Source organism: Nicotiana tomentosiformis, chromosome 1, assembly GCF_000390325.3.
Source record: "Nicotiana tomentosiformis chromosome 1, ASM39032v3, whole genome shotgun sequence".
In the NCBI taxonomy this organism is placed as follows: domain Eukaryota; kingdom Viridiplantae; phylum Streptophyta; class Magnoliopsida; order Solanales; family Solanaceae; genus Nicotiana; species Nicotiana tomentosiformis.
In genome coordinates this window covers 91,311,868-91,329,864 of record NC_090812.1, presented here as the reverse complement: position 1 = coordinate 91,329,864, position 17,997 = coordinate 91,311,868, and positions in this window count along the sequence as shown.

The window sequence follows — 17,997 nt, the reverse complement described above, 5'->3', positions numbered from 1 at the left end:
GCCACTTTCACCTCACTTTCTACCTTTATCACATTCACCTTATTTTCTTAATCTCGTCTTCATTTAAGTTTGTAAGCACGTCAACTAATTTGCTTTTTACCAATAAGGATATCGGCTAATTTTATTTATATAGTACTCGACCTACTTTATTAATCACTAGGTCACACCTTTAGCGTCCACTTCGGTTACTCTTCTCTTACGCTATGGGAGATTGCCTTTATAATTTAATCTCGACTTTAATTTTTTGTAACTTTTAACTAATTAAGTACTTTCTCATTTCAATTTATATGGCAATATTTTTTTAGTCTGTTCCCAAAAGAATAATTTTTTTTTAAATTTCAAAATTAATTTAACTTTAATTTTTTATTTCACTCTTAATGTCAAGCTTTTATATGAGACAAATGCTATATCGTATTTTAGGTCTCGTGTGTCAAAAGTATCATTGCCATACTAATGTTATAACATGTTTAAAATAGTAAAATTTAAAATTCTTTCTTTATTTCTTAATTTCGTTTCCGATCAAATTTACGGAGGAAGTAATGCTATCTCATTTTAAACTTATGCAATTCGATAAACATATTTTAGTTCTAGTAATTCTTGAATTTCTAACTTGGTATAAACTAAAATAATTCCCTTTTTTAAATGAAATTAAAACAATTCCGAAACCAAATTTGATCACCACCTATCATTGAAATTATCTCTATATGTTTGGTTCAGAAATAATCAAAGGTGCACATGTAATGTCGTAAAAGTACCCCTCAGTTTTAATAGATTAAGCTTTTAAACCAAATTCAATATCGTGTTGAAACAAGTAATTGCATTTTTTTAGTTCAATTTATTGCAATACTTGAGTTCAAATTTCTTTGTATGATTAAACCTTCCTCGATTTAAAGCCAATTAAGTAATAGTTTTTGTCGAAAATCAATTATTATCGTCAATATGGTTTATGCTAGTTTCAAATCGACATGCACCTTAAAGAATAATTTTCACGTTCAATTTTCAATTACGAAGGATAAAATGATCATTAGAAGTTTGTCCCATGTGCATGGCTTCGTCAAAATTGTTGCTTTAGGATTTTTATATCTTTGAAATTGCAATTTTTTGGTTTCTCTTTTGGTGTCTGTTATTCGCATTGAGATTTGATTAAATTAGAATTTTGCGATGAAAAATATCATATTAGGGCTAAAATACTCGCAACAAAAGCAACTGCGTACTCATGACTAGAACAAAAAACCTCTAATTAATAATAAAGAAGTACTTTTCACTATGCTACGACCGTTGTTGGTGAAATTTCAGGCAGTTAACTAGCCGTAAACGTCTTTTTTGTATAGAGAAAATTTGCAACTCGTTATCCTCTTAAACTAATTTTGGTACACTTATTAATCCAAACCAACTTTAAGTGGGAACCGATTAAAACTTTTTAACAACTTTGATTTCTTTTCCAAATAAGGCTGCCAAATAACACCCCCGCCCCCCAACAATTCAACTGTCAAATCCTATCATGTATGTCACATTCTGTTAAATATTCCATTAATTTCCGTTGTATATTGTTGATATAGAGATAATGTGAAATAAAATAAAATAACCTTATACGATTATAGAATGAAATATAAATCAATCAAATGTAGGAATTAAAAAGGAGTATTTAATATTTATAGTTGTCCATCTTGGGATTGGCTAACATTCCAATCAAATTGGTCAATTAAATCATTTTTGTTATGAAATATAGCTCAAAGTAACAATATGGAACAAAAAAAAAACAAACTAAGAGATATATAGAGAAAGTGAGAAGAGATTTTATTTCGTCTTCAATTGTGTGTATTTTCCTATCTATTACAAGGCCTTTATATAGGCATGAAAAGTGAAGAAAATATGTCATTGAATATGTCATTAAATATAGAAAATATTTCATTGAATATGTCATTAAGCATTTGAAATGAAGATCATGGAGGAAGAGTAGACATCCACCATAATTTGATATTTCTTATAACTTTCCACCTTGGATGTCCATAGATAATATACCTTATTAAAACTTTATTAGAAAAAATATCCTAGTGAAGGAAAAAGAGTACACATGTTTAGAAATACGCTTTTTGGTTGTCTCATTAAAATCTTGCAAGGAAAACCCAGTGGGACAAAATCTTGTAAGGAAAAAAGAGTACACCGCGTATTAACTCCCCTTGATGAGAGTATCAATTCACATCCTTGAGCCTTCGCATCCCGATTTTGTACACTAGTTTCTTGAAGGTTGACGTCTGTAGAGATTTGGTGAACAAATCAGCCATATTATCACTTGAACGAATCTGTTGCACATTGATATCACCATTCTTTTGAAGATCATGTGTAAAAAATAACTTTGGTGAAATGTGCTTTGTCCTATCTCCTTTTATGAATCCTCCCTTCAGTTGGGCTATGCATGTTGTATTGTTTTAATACAAAATTGTGGGTAGTTTGTCACACTTCAAACCATATTTGTCTCGGATAAGGTGTATTATAGACCTCAATCATACACATTCTCGACTTGCTTCATGAATAGCAATTATCTCAGCATGATTAGATGAAATAGCCACGATTGATTGCTTAGTCGATTGCCAAGATATTGCAGTGCCTCCACATGTAAACACATAGTCAGTTTGAGATCGAGCCTTGTGTGGGTCAGATAAATACCCAGCATCAGCATAACCAACAAGATCAGGACTGCAATTATTGAAATAAAATAAGCCCATATCGGTAGTCCCTTTTAGATACCGCAATATGTATTTAATTCCATTCCAATGTCTCCTTGTAGGAGCAGAGCTATATCTTGCTAAGACATTAACTGAAAAAGTTATGTCAGGCCTTATAGTGTTAGCACGATACATTAGTGCACCAATTGCACTAAGATATAATACTTCAGGACCAAGAAGTTCTTCATTATTTTCTTGAGGTCGGAACGGGTCCTTATTCACATCAAGTGAGAGTACTTAATGGATGTGCTCCATCCATGTAAAACTGTTTCATACCTTTTCTATGTAGGCAGATTGATGAACAAAAGTCTCGTTTGCCAAATGTTTGCAAACCAAGACATAATTTTGTCTTTCCGAGATCTTTCGTTTTGAATTCCTTCTTTAAATAATCAATTGCCTTTTGGAGCTCTGTAGGAGTTCCAATAAGGTTTATGTCATCAACATACACAACAAGTACAACAAATTCCGATGTTGTTTTCTTTATAAAATCACATGGACAAATGGCATCATTTATATAATATTCCTTTAATAAATACTCATTAAGGCAGTTATACCACATTCTTCTTGATTGCTTTAGACCATACAAAGATCTTTGCAATTTGATTAAAAATATTTCCCGGGACTTTGAATTATGTGTGTCATGCATTTTAAATCCCTCAAATTTTTTTATGTATATCTCATTATCAAGTGAGCCGTAAAGGTAGGCTGTAACCACATCCATTAAATACATGTCAAGCTTTTCGTGAACAATAAGACTAATGAGATAACAGAACGTTATAACATCTATAACAGAAGAATACGTGTCACAACCCGCACTTTGGGGTTGTGACTTCGGCCAAGAACTAGTGAGAAAAGGCTCTTCTGATTGTCTGACGTAGACTTGTCTACTCAGGTAACTTGGGCTTTTTAATTTTAGGCATATATAAGGGGAGGTATTGTAAGCACGTAATTTTTGAGCCGCACATTAGAATTATCTTTAATAGCCTTAGTATTTTTAGAATATTTATTTGAGTTTATTTCTATAGGATTTCACTTTATTATTAATTTTAATTCTAGTTTTAAAGCACAAAAATTAAAAACTACAAAAATAAGTTCACCTTTATAATATTCGTCTTACCATACATTATGTTATTATTATTTTGTCTAAGGTTTTTAGTTTTTTTTATAATGATATTACTTTAACTCTATTAGGATTTTAACCTATTTATCTTCACATTTTATTTTAGTATAATCTTGAAAATATCAAAAATAGTTTTATTTTAATATTTAGTTAATTAAATTTTAACTAATTTTTTTAGGATTTTTGAGTTTGTCTTTGTTCAACAAGAAAACCCTTATTTTGTGGTGAGTTTAAGATTTCTTTGGCCCAATTCGAAATGGCCCACAAGATCTAAGCCCAAATTCCCTCTTTACCCCACATAAGCTTCTTCTTTAAAAATAAATCCTAACCTAATTCCTAAAAAAAAAAAGACCCTACGCCTTCTTCACAAAGAGATCAACCGTTTCCATACTTAAAAAAACACCCCTAGGACTGAAAGTTCCAGAGGCCTCCAACTTCCCCAAATCAAAGAAGTCTAATTCCCCAAGACAAAAGGAAAAATACGCACACACACTCCTAAAGAAAAATAGTAATTAGGACCTTGTTTGCTAAAAAATAATACTCCAACTCCAGTAATAAACAGAAACGACGACCGAAGATTTCACAAAAATAGAGAATTTTTCATTGTTGGCTCAAGCGTTGCTACACTTACTGTCTGCTCAATTAGATCTACCTTTTCATATATGCTTCTTCTTCTGATTTTCAATTTTGAAACCATGGAATCCGATGGGGTTTGATTGAGGTCGTTTTGGTTTCTAGTTTTTCGGTGCCGTTTCGAGATTTCTGATCGTGTCTTTGGTTTGAGTACCCGTTGTTGCTGTACCAACAACTTTCAAATGTAAGGATAAAGATCTTTTCTACTAAATTTCTCATGAGGTCCACTTCTATCCTCACTTTATTTTTCTTAATTTCTTCTAATGAATTCAAACCGTGTTGTGTTAGTTTTTTATGAATGTTCACTGTTAAGATATATTTGGCCTGTTTGAACATGTCTAAATTATTTTTTTTTTTTACTATTATATTATGTTTGACTTTGTTGCTAAATAAAATAATTTGAGGACAAATGGTGTAAGTTCCCGATAAGTGGAAATTTTGTCATGTTCCTCTCATGGATTGTTTCATTAGTTTCATAAATATGACTACAAAGAGTAGAGAGCTGAGAAGTATATATAATGGAGAAAATGAATGCTCCATTTCAATGATATTTAGCTATCAGTTAAAATTGAAATGGAGCATTTATTTTCTCCATTATATATACTTCTCAACTCTCTACTCTTTGTAGTCATATTTATGAAACTAATGAAACAATTCATGAGAGGAACATGACGAAACTTCCACTTATGGGGAACTTACACCATTTTTTCTCAAATTATTTTATTTAGCAACAAAGTCAAACATAATATAATAGTAAGAAAAAGAAAATAATTTAGACATGTTCAAATAGGCCAAATATATCTTAATAGTGAACATTCATAAAGAACTAACACAACACAGTTTGAATTCATTAGAAGAAATTAAGAAAAACAAAGTGAGGATAGAATTGGACCTCATGAGAAATTTAGTAGAAAAGATCTTCATCCTTACATTTAAAAGTTGTTGGTACAGCAACAACCGGTACTCAAGCCAAATACACGATCGGAAACCTCGAAACGGCACCGGAAAAATCAAAACCAAAACAACCTCAATCAAACCCCATCGGATTCCATGGTTTCAAAATTGAAAATCAGAAGAAGAAGCATATATGAAAAGGGAGATATAATTGAGCAGACAGTGAGTGTAGCAACGCTTGAGCCAACAATGGAAAATTCTCTGCTTTTGTGAAATCTTCGGTCGTCGTTTTTGTTTACTATTGGAGTTGGAGTATTATTTTTTAGCAAATAAGGTCCTAATTACTGTTTTTCTTTAGGAGTGTGTGTGTGCGTATTTCTCCTTTTATCTTGGGGAATTAGACTTCTTTGATTTGGGAAAGTTGAAGGTCTCTGGAACTTTCAGTCATAGGGGTGTTTTTTTTAAGTGTGAAAATGGCTGATCTCTTTGTGAAGAAGGCGTGTTTTTTTTTTTTTAGGAAGTAGGTTAGGATTTTTTTTTTAAAGAAGGAGTTTATGTGGGGTAAAGGGGGAATTTGGGCTCAGATCTTGTGGGCCATTCCGAATTGGGCGAAAGAAATCTTAAACTCACCACAAAAGCAGGCTTTTCTTGTTGAACAAAGACAAACTCAAAAATCCTAAAAAAATTAGTTAAAACTTAATTAACTAAATATTAAAATAAAACTATTTTTGGTATTTTCAAGATTATATTAAAATAAAATGTGAAGATAAATAGGTTAAAATTCTAATAGAGTTAAAGTAATATCATTATAAAAATACTAAAAACCTTAGACAAAATAATAATAACATAATGTATGATAAGACGAATATTATAAAGGTGAACCTATTTTTGTAGTTTTCAATTTTTGTGCTTTAAAACAAGAATTAAAATTAATAATAAAGTGAAATCCTATAGAAATAAACTCAAATAAATATTCTAAAAATACTAAGACTATTGAAGATAATTCTAATGTGCGGTTCAAAAATTACGTGCTTACAGGTATAGGTGATGAAAGCTCCGACCTGCCTCCCCCATATGTGCTGCCACCAAGCCGTATAGAATGAGCTACCTTGGGGACAACCTCAAGGGCCTGCCTGGATGACTCAAAGGAGTGTCATAGGTATCCATACGAGTTAGGTAACTCTATGGACGACGCGACGCCTTTGGGCTAGCGTTGGGCACCAAACGGGCGCTGGAGGCTTGATGTGTGGGACGGCCTGCCCCGCGGGATGCCGAAATATTGTAAGGAGAACTCCGTACCAATTGGATACTTGATGCACTTATCTTAGGGGCATCATGTATTGACTTGTAAGCATGGCTTGGGTTCAGCCATGCGAGCAAGGGTCCGTTGGCCTAAAAGTGCAGTTGTGGGGCGACACTGCACTAAGACGGGATGGAAGTGTGTCGCGAGGGCTATGTATGGGCATGGCACGAAAGACGCGCATGACAATGGCCAAGGACTAAAGGTTGCCTTACTTGGGCGAAGCACAAGCCGGTTGCGGATGCACTAGGCGAGTGTCAAGCTTGAGGATTGGGCTGTGCACGGGAGAGCGATGCTCAGTCTTAGGCGAAGGACAAGACATGTCGTAAGTCAACCCCAAGGGCGCGCATGGACTTTGATCCTAAGACGAGAAGTGCCACGACATGTCTAGGGCCAAGTGCCTAGATATATTATGGGCGACACAAGTGGGAGCATGCCTTCCAGGCAGGCTTCACCAACAGGCTCATGATCGTGCTTGAAATTCTGGGAAAGTATGAAGGCTGGCCTGCAGCTAGGGGAACTGCAGGCGCCGCACGGGCATTTCAGTACCGCTGGCGAGCGTAAGGAAACGGGCCCGTGAAATGTGGTATCAGAGCTGATTAAGGCCATACTATGCCATGACACAATATCAAGGCAAGGGTAGAGATGGCGAGTGCATTTTGGATGTCAGTGTGGAGATCATGTCAAAGCAGAGATTGATGTTCATATACCACCAGAGATCGAGAATCCGATACTGCTGGTCGAAGAAAGAAATGGGTGATTGCACTTTCTTTTGAAAGTCTAGGTTTCTATTGAATGAGGTGATATGCCGATGAGTCGGATGGTCAAGAGAAGACCATGTTTTCCAGGTCGTGCAACCATATTGCAAAGAGTGGGATCCATGGACTATAAACTTTGGGCAGGATCATAGCGGAGATCTTGCCAAGGATGCGTGCGATGCATCAGTTGAGTGTCTTTCCTGCGGGATAGACTTTTGGACTGCCTGAGGGCATTGTCAAGGCGAGGAGATGAATTCTAGGGAATAGCGAAGCTTCTGAATTGGGCGGATTTCCAAGTTGGAAGATGTCATCATTCTGGAAAGGGGTACGCCGAATGATCGGGGACCGTTGAGAGTCCAAGTGCGAGGCACAACCGGACCGAAAAGCCGTGTTAGGAGGACCAAGAGAGTACTTGTCTATAGGGAGAGTAGTAACCTACTACCGGGAACACTGGGTACTTGCTGAGGAAGTGACAGTTGGAAAACAAAGAGCTTTGTTCGGGAATGCGGCGATGCTATGACTTTGAGAATGTAGTAATCACCAAGAGATGTCCCAAGAGCCGGCCGAATGCCAAGTGGGACATATGCGCTAAGAAGTATCCTCCACATTGAGTGTGGGAGGATCTCGCATATGCAATAGGCATAAGGGCGAAGTTATGAATCCGAAAGCGAACACATCTTCAAGGTAATGAAGGCAAGGAAAAGCTACGGGAGCGAAAGGCTACGGGGGCTATGCCGGAGGCCGTTTTAAGGCTATGTGAGCGATTGAGCTACTACAGTCACGCCAAAGAGCACGTTGATGTGCTTACCATTGAAGGAAAAGCTTTAAATGGACATGAAGGCCGTGAGGGTCATGATGTAGTTGACTAGTGTGGGTCAACTACAGAGTTAGACACCAGAGGGTGCAAGTGCAGAGGTATTTTCCAAGTGAACACCGAAAGGAGGTGAAGTGCAGAGGCACGCTTGGAAGATACTTGGAGGAGAAGTTCATGGGGCACGACTCCTTTTGAGCATGACTTCGAGGAAGTCCTACCCACAGGACCAAGGGAACCGCAATGTACATACCTGAGGGGGCAGACTCCGGGATGTCGTAGGCCATGGTGTATCATCGGGGACGATGATAGAACGAGTGTGGGAGGATGTCACAACCCGCACTTTGGGGTTGTGACTTCGGCTAATAACTGGTGAGAACAGACTCTTCTGATTGTCTGACATAGACTTGTCTACTCAGGTAACTTGGGATTTTTAATTTTAAGCATATATAAGGGGGGTATAAGTGATTAAAGCTCTGACCTGCCTCCCCCATACATGCTGCCACCAAGCCGTATTGAATGAGCTACCTTGGGGGAAACTTCAAGGGCCTGCCTGGATGACTCAAAGGAGTGTCCTAGGTATCCATACGAGTTAGGGAACTCTATGGACGACATGACGGGATGGAAGTGTGTCGCGAGGGCTATGTATGGGCATGGCACGAAAGACGCGCATGACAATAGCCAAGGACTAAAGTTTGCCTTACTCGGGCGAAGCACAAGCCGGTTGCGGATACACTAAGCGAGTGTCAAGATTGAGGATTGGGTTGTGCACGTGAGAGCGATGCTCACTCTTAATCGAAGGATAAGACATGTCTTAAGCCAACCCCTAGGGCGCGCATGGACTATGATCCTAAGACGAGAAACGCCACGACATGTCTAGGGCCAAGTGCCTAGACATCTTACGGGTGGCACAAGTTGGAGCATGCCTTCTAGGCAGGCTTCACCAACAGGCACATGATCATGCTTAAAAACCTGGGAAAGGATGAAGGTTGGCCTGCAGCTAGGGGAACTGCAGGCGCAACACGGGAAATTCGGTGCCGCTGGCGAGCGTAAGGAAACGGGCCCGTGACAATACGTCTCTTCATAATCGACACAAGGCCTTTGTGAAAATCCTTGTGCAACAATGCGTGCCTTATATCTTTGTACCTCATTTTCTCATTCCTTTTTCGTACAAAGACCTATTTATAACCAACAGGTTTAACACCATTAGGTGTTTGGACTACATACCCAAAAACTTCACGTTTCGCAAGTGAATCCAACTCAGATTGGATTGCTTCTTGTATTTTGGCCAATCACGTCTTTGTCGATATTCTCCAACAGATTGAGGTTCAAGATCCTTATTATCTTGCATAATGCTAGATGTAACATTGTATGCAAATACATAATCCACCACTATATTCAATCGATTCAAATTTGTCTCAATATCGATTGGATTTATTGATAGTTCCTTATTTTCTTGAGTCTTAGGCTCATCGATATCCTCATGAATCTCATGATTAGTTAAATTATGGGTTTCTTTATGAGACTCTTTCGTAGTGTTATCTTGATAATTTATTTTTCTTTTTCTAGGATTTCGATCATTAGAACCCAATGGTCTGCCACGCTTTAGGCGTGCTTTTAGCTCATTAGCTATGATACTAGAAGATTGTCCAACAGGGACATCAATACGGATTGAAACATTCTCTACAAGGATATGTGATTTCGTTATCAAATTCGTAAATGCATCTGGCATTTGATTTGCTATTTTCTGAAAATGGATAATCTTTTGCACCTATTTTTCACAAATAAAGGCACATGGATCAAAATGAGACAATGATGTATTTTTTCACAAAATTTCACGTTTAGTTTCACCAATTCTCCCCCTAAAATTGGGAAAAATGCCTCATTGAATTGACAATCTGCAAATCGAGCAGTGAATAAATCTCCCGTTAATGTTTTAAGGTATCGAATAATGGAGGGCGATTCAAACCCTACATATATTCCTAACCTTCTTTGGGGACCCATCTTGCTGCGATATGGCGGTGCTACAGGCACATATACAGCGCATCCAAAAATTCTTAGATGGGATATATTAGGTTCATGACCCAAAACTATTGCAACGGGGAATATTTATGATAATTTTTCGGTCTGAGACAAATTAGCATTGCTGCATGCAAAATGGCATTACCCCAAACTATGGGTGTTTAACGGGCGGGTTGGAACGGGATGGACACAAAAAAAATCAGCCCGCCCGTTTAACGTTCCGGGCTGTTAGCGGGCTGAGTTAGCGGGCTGTACTTTTTCGGATTTTTTTTGTCCGTCCAGGTTCGGGCTTAGCGGGCTGGACCGGGCCGTGCAATTTTTTTTTAAAGTAAATTTATTTTTCTTATTCAATGTTATTGATACTTAAGTGTTTGCAAACTTTTAAGGCTTAGAATTAAACTTTGAAGTTTAAAGTTTTAAATTTGAAATTTGAAATTTATAATTTTAAAATTAAAATTTGAAAGTAAGTAGCTACAAAAAATTATTTAATAAGGTCAATAGGCAATATGTAAGGATCAAGCTCCGAAGACTTTCATTTGGTATTTTTATTGAATAATATATAATACTTCAAATTAAGTTGCAAGTTCTTTTTTGATTTTGTTATTTTTGAACTTGCAAATTAAAAGTTTACAACAATTATAAAAAAAAACATACATCACGTGCTTTACATCATTTTTGTAAGTTCATCCATGTCAACATGAGGTTCTTGATTTCCGGCATTGGTTGAATCAGAACCATAAGTCATTATATCTCCAATTTCTTTGTCCTCCACTTCATCTACCTCGTCACGCCCTTGATTTCGCCGTTCTGATCTTATCCAATCTCTGAAGCATACTAGAATTTCCAAATCGTTGCTGCCCAATGAATGGCGGGTATCTCCTAGTTACTGCCTTGCTTGGCTAAATGCGCTCTCTGATGCGACTGTTGAAATCGGTATATTTAGCACGTCTCGAGCCATGGCCGAAAGAACAGAAAATTGATTTGAGTTGCTCCTCCACCAACCCAGTGGTAGAAATTCCTTTGTGCGGGGCTCTGCTGACTTTTGTAAGTAGAATTGAAGTTCATCAATATTCTTGCTACTGGTTTGTTGATGCTCCCCTAGTGTAGACCAAATCAAATAATCTTCAATACCATCATTATCATCCAAAGCACTGGTCCGAGATGTTGAAACTGAACTTGAAGGAATATTTGCATCTACAGCAGAAGAAGCATAAACAATGTTGGCATAATAATTATATAATATTTCTAAATGTTTGTATAGATCAGAAATACAAATGTCAATATCAGGAGTTTCAGTTAGTCCAATATCCATATAAGAATATAAAGCAGTGATTAATTGGCGACAAGTGGCCATTTTGATAGAAGGGTTTAAAATAGCACCAATTAGGTAAATAGGGGGAATTAGGTAGAAATATTTTTTAAACTTATTTAGCATAGAATCAACAACATAAGTATATCCTTCTTTCGTCTTCAAATTATGTAGTAAAAGAGAAATTTCAGCAATATGAACTAAACCATTTGCAATAGTAGGATACTAAGCTCCAGAAAACTCAAGTGTAGCCACATAAAATTTTTGTAAAAACTTTACAACATCTTCAATGACATCCCAAGTTCTAGATGTTAACAAACGGCTAGGATCGGTACAATGAGAATTAGCAACTTCAGCTATAGGCATTCTATATTTATAACAATATTTTAAGAATAAATAAGTATAATTCCACCTAGTAACTATTTCTTCAGGCATGAGTCTTGGTTTTAGTCCATAGTGTACACATTTTTCTTTAAATGCATTTAATCTAGCACTTCTATTATTTCCTTGAATTACGCCTATAACTCTTCTAACTAAAGTGATATAATCTCTAAATAATTCAAGGTCACTCTTCACAATCAAATTATAAATATGACATGCACATCTAACATGAAATATTTCAGGAAGTGGTGGATGTAGATATAATTTTAATATTGTAATAGCAATATTATTGTTAGAAGCATTATCAAATGACACACACAAAACTTTTTCTGCAAGATTATAAAATATAGCAACTTCATGGATTGTATTACTTATAAATGCACCAGTATGACTTTGTTTTTCATCATATTTAAAAGCAATAATACATTTTTGCATACAAAAATTATCATCTATCCAATGGCATATAACAGTTAAATAATCATTAGCATTTCCATCACGACCAATATCAGAAGTAAGAGAAATTCTACAAGAAAGACTGGCGAACAAATAACGTATATATGTCTGATATTGTCCAAAAAGCCTAAATATATCAGCTCTAAAAGTACTTCTAGGAATACCTTTAAACAAAAGGTTATAAATTCTTTGAATATAAGTAACAAGATATGGTAAAGCAGCAAAACTAAAAGGTAAACAACCTAAAATAATTATTTTAGCTAATTCTTCCCGATCTTTCTTAATATCGTATTTACCCATTAACCCTCCGGTACCCGGGTTAAGTTTTTGTTGCCCATCTTCCTCATCTACTCCCCAATAAAGAGAGTGGTTGTCTACCATGTGCCTACGAAGTTGGCCCGTTCCCCCTCCCTTACCAGTCTCATATTTATAAATATCCTTACAAATTCTACATCTTACATAATTTTTATCTTTTTCTAGTCTGTCAAAAAAATTCCAACACTTACTTCTTACCAGGTGTAGCTGGTGGTGTTTCAAGATTATCAGGTAATAGGGTTTCATCTAAATTATCATCTAAATCATCATCTATACCATAATTTTCTTGAAGTCGCTCATAATCTACATTTAAATTTTCAGGTGAACTTTCATAAATATGTGTAAAGCTACTAGAAGAACAAGCACCACCTCTTGATCTTTTGAAAGTTTTCTTACTACCACATCTACTAGTGCACGCTTTTTTGGCTGCTCTAAATATATCCATTATGTAAATTAAATTAATTATTCTAAATAATAAAATAAGTGTACACCAAAGAAGAGAAAGATATGGAACGAGTGTACCGGAATTCCGGATGCCGCACTAAATTTGATATCAAAAATCAAACTTCAATTAATAGATCGATACTTGATAGTTGATACCACACTTCACTTGAATACTTGATATTTGATAATAATAATTTTGTAATGGCTAAACTAAATATTTGATAAAACTTGAAATAATAAGTAATTGAGAATTTAAGAACAATAATCAATAATATCAAGAGAGAATTGAGATAGAATTAGAGTAGTAAGAGAGTGAATTGTGAGAGAAAATGAAGAAGAAGAAGGGGGGCTATTTATAGTTTTTAAAAGGTTAAAATTATAATTTATCAAATATTAGGGGTGTGGGGGCTATTTTCTTAAGGGGGTAGGCCGAAATGGCCATTTCTGCAAAAAGGGCCATTGGCCAACAATCATATTTGAATTTGACAGTTGGCAACGATCCAAAAAAAAAAAAAAAATCGTTAAAAATAGGGTTGTGGCCCGTTAACGGGTTAACGGGCTTAGCGGGTTCCGGTGCACCGGTATCAATAACTGTTCGTTTGAAACCCGCTCCCCGCCCAACCCGTCCCAGCCCACCCCCCACGCTACAGCACCGGGCTGACCCGGGTTGACCCGGATTGTAAACGGGTTAACCCGACCCGATTAACAAGTATACCCCAAACTGAAGTGGGTAACTTGGTTTTCATGAGTAATGGTCTTGCTATCAATTGCAGACGTTTAATCAAAGGTTCTGCAAGGCCATTTTGTGTGTGAACATAAGCTACAAAATGTTCAAGTTTTATCCCAATTGATAAGTAATAATCATTAAATGCTTGGGATGAAAACTCAGTGGCATTTCAAGTCTAATAGACTTAATTGGATTATCGAAAAATTATGCCCGTAATCGGATTATTTGTTTCATTAATTTTGTAAATGCCAGGTTGCGAGATGACAATAGGCATACATGAGACCATCTAGAAGATGCATCTATTAAGACCATAAAATATCTAAACGACCCACTAGGTGGATGAATAGGTCCATAAATATCCCCTTGTATATGTTCCAAAAACGCAGGGGACTCAATCCCAACCTTTATTAGTGATGGTCTAATAATCAACTTGCCTTGATAACAAGAAGTGCAAGTGAATTCATTATTTAAAAGAATCTTTAAATTCTTTAATGGATGCCCATTTGAGTTCTCTATAATTCGTCTCATCATAATTGATTTGGGATGTCCCAATCGATCATGCCAAAGTACAAAAGTATTGGAATTAGTAACCTTTTAGTTTACGATAGAATGTTCCTCAATTGCACTAATTCTTGTCCAATACATGCCACAAGATAAAGATGGGAACTTCTCAATAACCATTTTCTGGCCGGAGACATTCTTGATAACGATGAGATATTCGAGATTATTCTCATATATTGTCTCAATATGAAATCCATTTCGGCAGATATCTTTAAAACTCAACAAGTTCCTCTCGGACTTGGAGGAGAACATTGCATTCTCTATGATAAGTATTGTTTCCTTAGGCAGAGTTATAGCAGCTCTTCAAGAGCCTTCAATTAATTTTGTACTACCATATATTCATCAACATCTATACGGTGAATATCTCTTTTAAAGAGAAGTTATACCATTATGGTCATGGTCAAAATTAGATGCAAGATCTGTTTCTTGCATTATTGTTGTCCTTTAATAATCATATTACCAAAATATTTTGGCATACAATAGGTACGTGACCAATGGCCATTCATGCCATAATAATGATATTATTTTCTTATTTCATCTCAAACCCCCTTCTCGAGGTGAGTATGGTATATTTACTACAACTAGCACGTTCATATTCTTGCAAGAATGAATATGTATTCATAATGATTATCACATTGTTTTCACATTCACTGCAGGAATGGAACATAATAATTCATGCGTGCTTTATAAAATCTCATGCCATATCAATGGCAAACATCACCTTCAAAAAGTGAAGGATTATTTTGAGAGCCATTATTGTTCTCATTACCATAATGGTGGCGATTATAATTTCGTCCATTACCATGTCCACATCTATTTATACCTCCACGGTAACATCATATCTTATTTTAGACTTATGGGACGGGTTTCCATTATTGGTGACGATTGAATTTAATTTGCATATGCAAACTTTCATTAACTGAACTCAATCAAATAAAAAATATCAAGCAAATATAGAAAAACACATAATCAATTAAAATCTACGTGTCCTTTGTGATAATTATCCCACTTTAAGATGGAAGAGATATGTGATAAAATAGAAAGGAAAAATATGTGCTCTCTCAAAAGTTTTCGCTTCGTGTTTCTTAATATTAACACATATGAACATAATACTTGTTATAGAAAAAATATTTATCGTTCTTTACACCATAAATCCTTACATGATTTGATGAACTTTCAAGAAAAACTTTTCCATAAAATAAGTTTGTTCATGTATGGAAACATAAATAGCAAAGTGTGAAGAAACTTGAAAACTAATTAGAAAAGGCTAACCGTGATGACCGAATATATGCTGACGTTGTACACCTTATACCGTTATCGTTCTTACCATATTATTAACATTAAATGATGCTACCATCACTAGCCGCATCATAACAACTCAGTTGGCTAGAATTTCGTGCCGATAACGTGTTATGAAATATAGCTCAAAGTAACAATATGGAACAAAGAAAAACAAGCTAAGAGATATATAGAGAAAGAGAGAAGAGATTTTATTTCTTCTTCAATTGTGTGTATTTTTCTATCTATTACAAGGCCTTTATATAGGCATGAAAAGTGAAGAAAATATGTAATTGAATATGTCATTAAGCATTTGACATGAAGATCATGACGGAAGAGTAGACATCCACCATAATTTGATATTTCTTATACTAATTTTCCTTTTGTTGTCAACTGTAGGTTGCAGTGTGCTCAATTAAAGAAGATATGCCAAAACACTTATAGACCTACAACAAAATTTAAATGCTCGCTAAGCAAAATAAGATGATAGGATTACCGTCTAAAAGATTTAAAATAACAAACCAGTTCAAAATGTCATTTTACAAACTGTAGTAAATATTAAAATTTGTTTTGTCTTTTCAATTTAAAATGGTGTAGGGTTGCCGTCTTGTGCGTACAAATAACAAATTAAAGAATAACTGCAGTCAATGAGGTTCGGCAATTACGTGCCGCCATGTACTCTCATTTCAGTAGAATCAAGAATGCACTTCTATTATAGTATGGAGTAAATTTTAGGCATCAAAAATATTTTTATAATTAAATATTTTTTATAAGGTAATTAGTGATAAGAATTAATTGGTAATTCGATATAAATGTTACTTAACCTTCCATCACATGTCATAAACTCACAATTATATTAACGTAAGAAAATTACAATGTCAATGTAAATATATATTACTTAATCCCTATTATTATATATTATAGAATCAACTACAATTACATAGGGGGATAAAAAATATAACACAGGGGGATAAATAATATAACACATCTTTATGCACATTGTTGCAAGCTATAAACACAATGTTGGAAAGAGATAACATTTAATCCATCCAATGTTACGTTTAAAGGTAGAAAAGTATATGCGATTGGATTATTCTATAGCTCTTCCCTTCAATAACTCTTCCTGGCAGCATTTGATCTATCCAACGCAACAGCTTCCAAAATGATTAAAAGGAAGGAATCCCTATCAGTGCATGATTTCCTCTCATTATGCGTGATATGTAGCGATAATCAGAGCGGACTCAAGATTTAAATTTCATGACTTCAATTTTTAAGGTTCTTGAAATTGAACTCGTTGTATTCTTAAAATTATGGGTTCAGACCAAGTATTTATTGTAATTATATTAAATTTTTTCGGCATAAATTTATGCTTCGCGCCAAAAATATTGAGTATAGTTGAACATGGTAACATTACCCTTAATCACGTGCTTCTAACCTTCCTCAAAGGTTGGATCCGCCCCTGACGTTAACAATGGTGAAATTAAGAATTTCATTAAGAATATTCTTAATTTGATAAATATGTAAAAAAAAAAAAAATTAATTTTAAAGGTAATTTTTTTTTTCGGTGAATGATTATTTTTCGACGACCGTAATTCCACCATAAAGAGGTAATCAAGATTGACTTACTTGTGTGTTGACCTTCCTGTTGTGAACACAATTGCATAATAGTACATTTATTGAGAATATCTTTTCGATAATAAGTGATAAGATGACTCAACAGAGAATAGGATAATAAACAGCATAATGTTGCGTCATGTAAAAACATACATTGGTAGGTCAGCCTCAGCCCATGTCCCACATTCACTTTGGTAGTGTTCAATTTTACGCCTAAAATAGTTTTAGGAGCACCGAATTATTTTTTCAGCAACAATGACTACGCTTTAATTTAAGTGGGCGTTTGAATATAAGAATGGTAAAATTTCGAAAAAAAAAGTAAAAATAGTATTCGAAAATTAGAATTGTGTTTGGATATGAATATAATTTTGGGATATTTTTGAATTTTTGTGAGTGATTTGAAGTAAATTTTTTAAAAAATAGCTTTTTGGAGTTTTTCAAAATTCCGAAAATTTTCGCAATTCATCTTCAAGTAAAAATTAAGAATTTCATGGCTAAACACTGATTTGAAAAAAAGTGCAATTTTCCGGAAAAAAATGAATTTTTATATGGCCAAACAGGCCATAAATTAGCTGAAATCAATTGTATAAATAATCTATTGGGCTACGTTAAGGGTGACATGTGGGCCGGGGCCGGTTCTAAGTGGGCCCA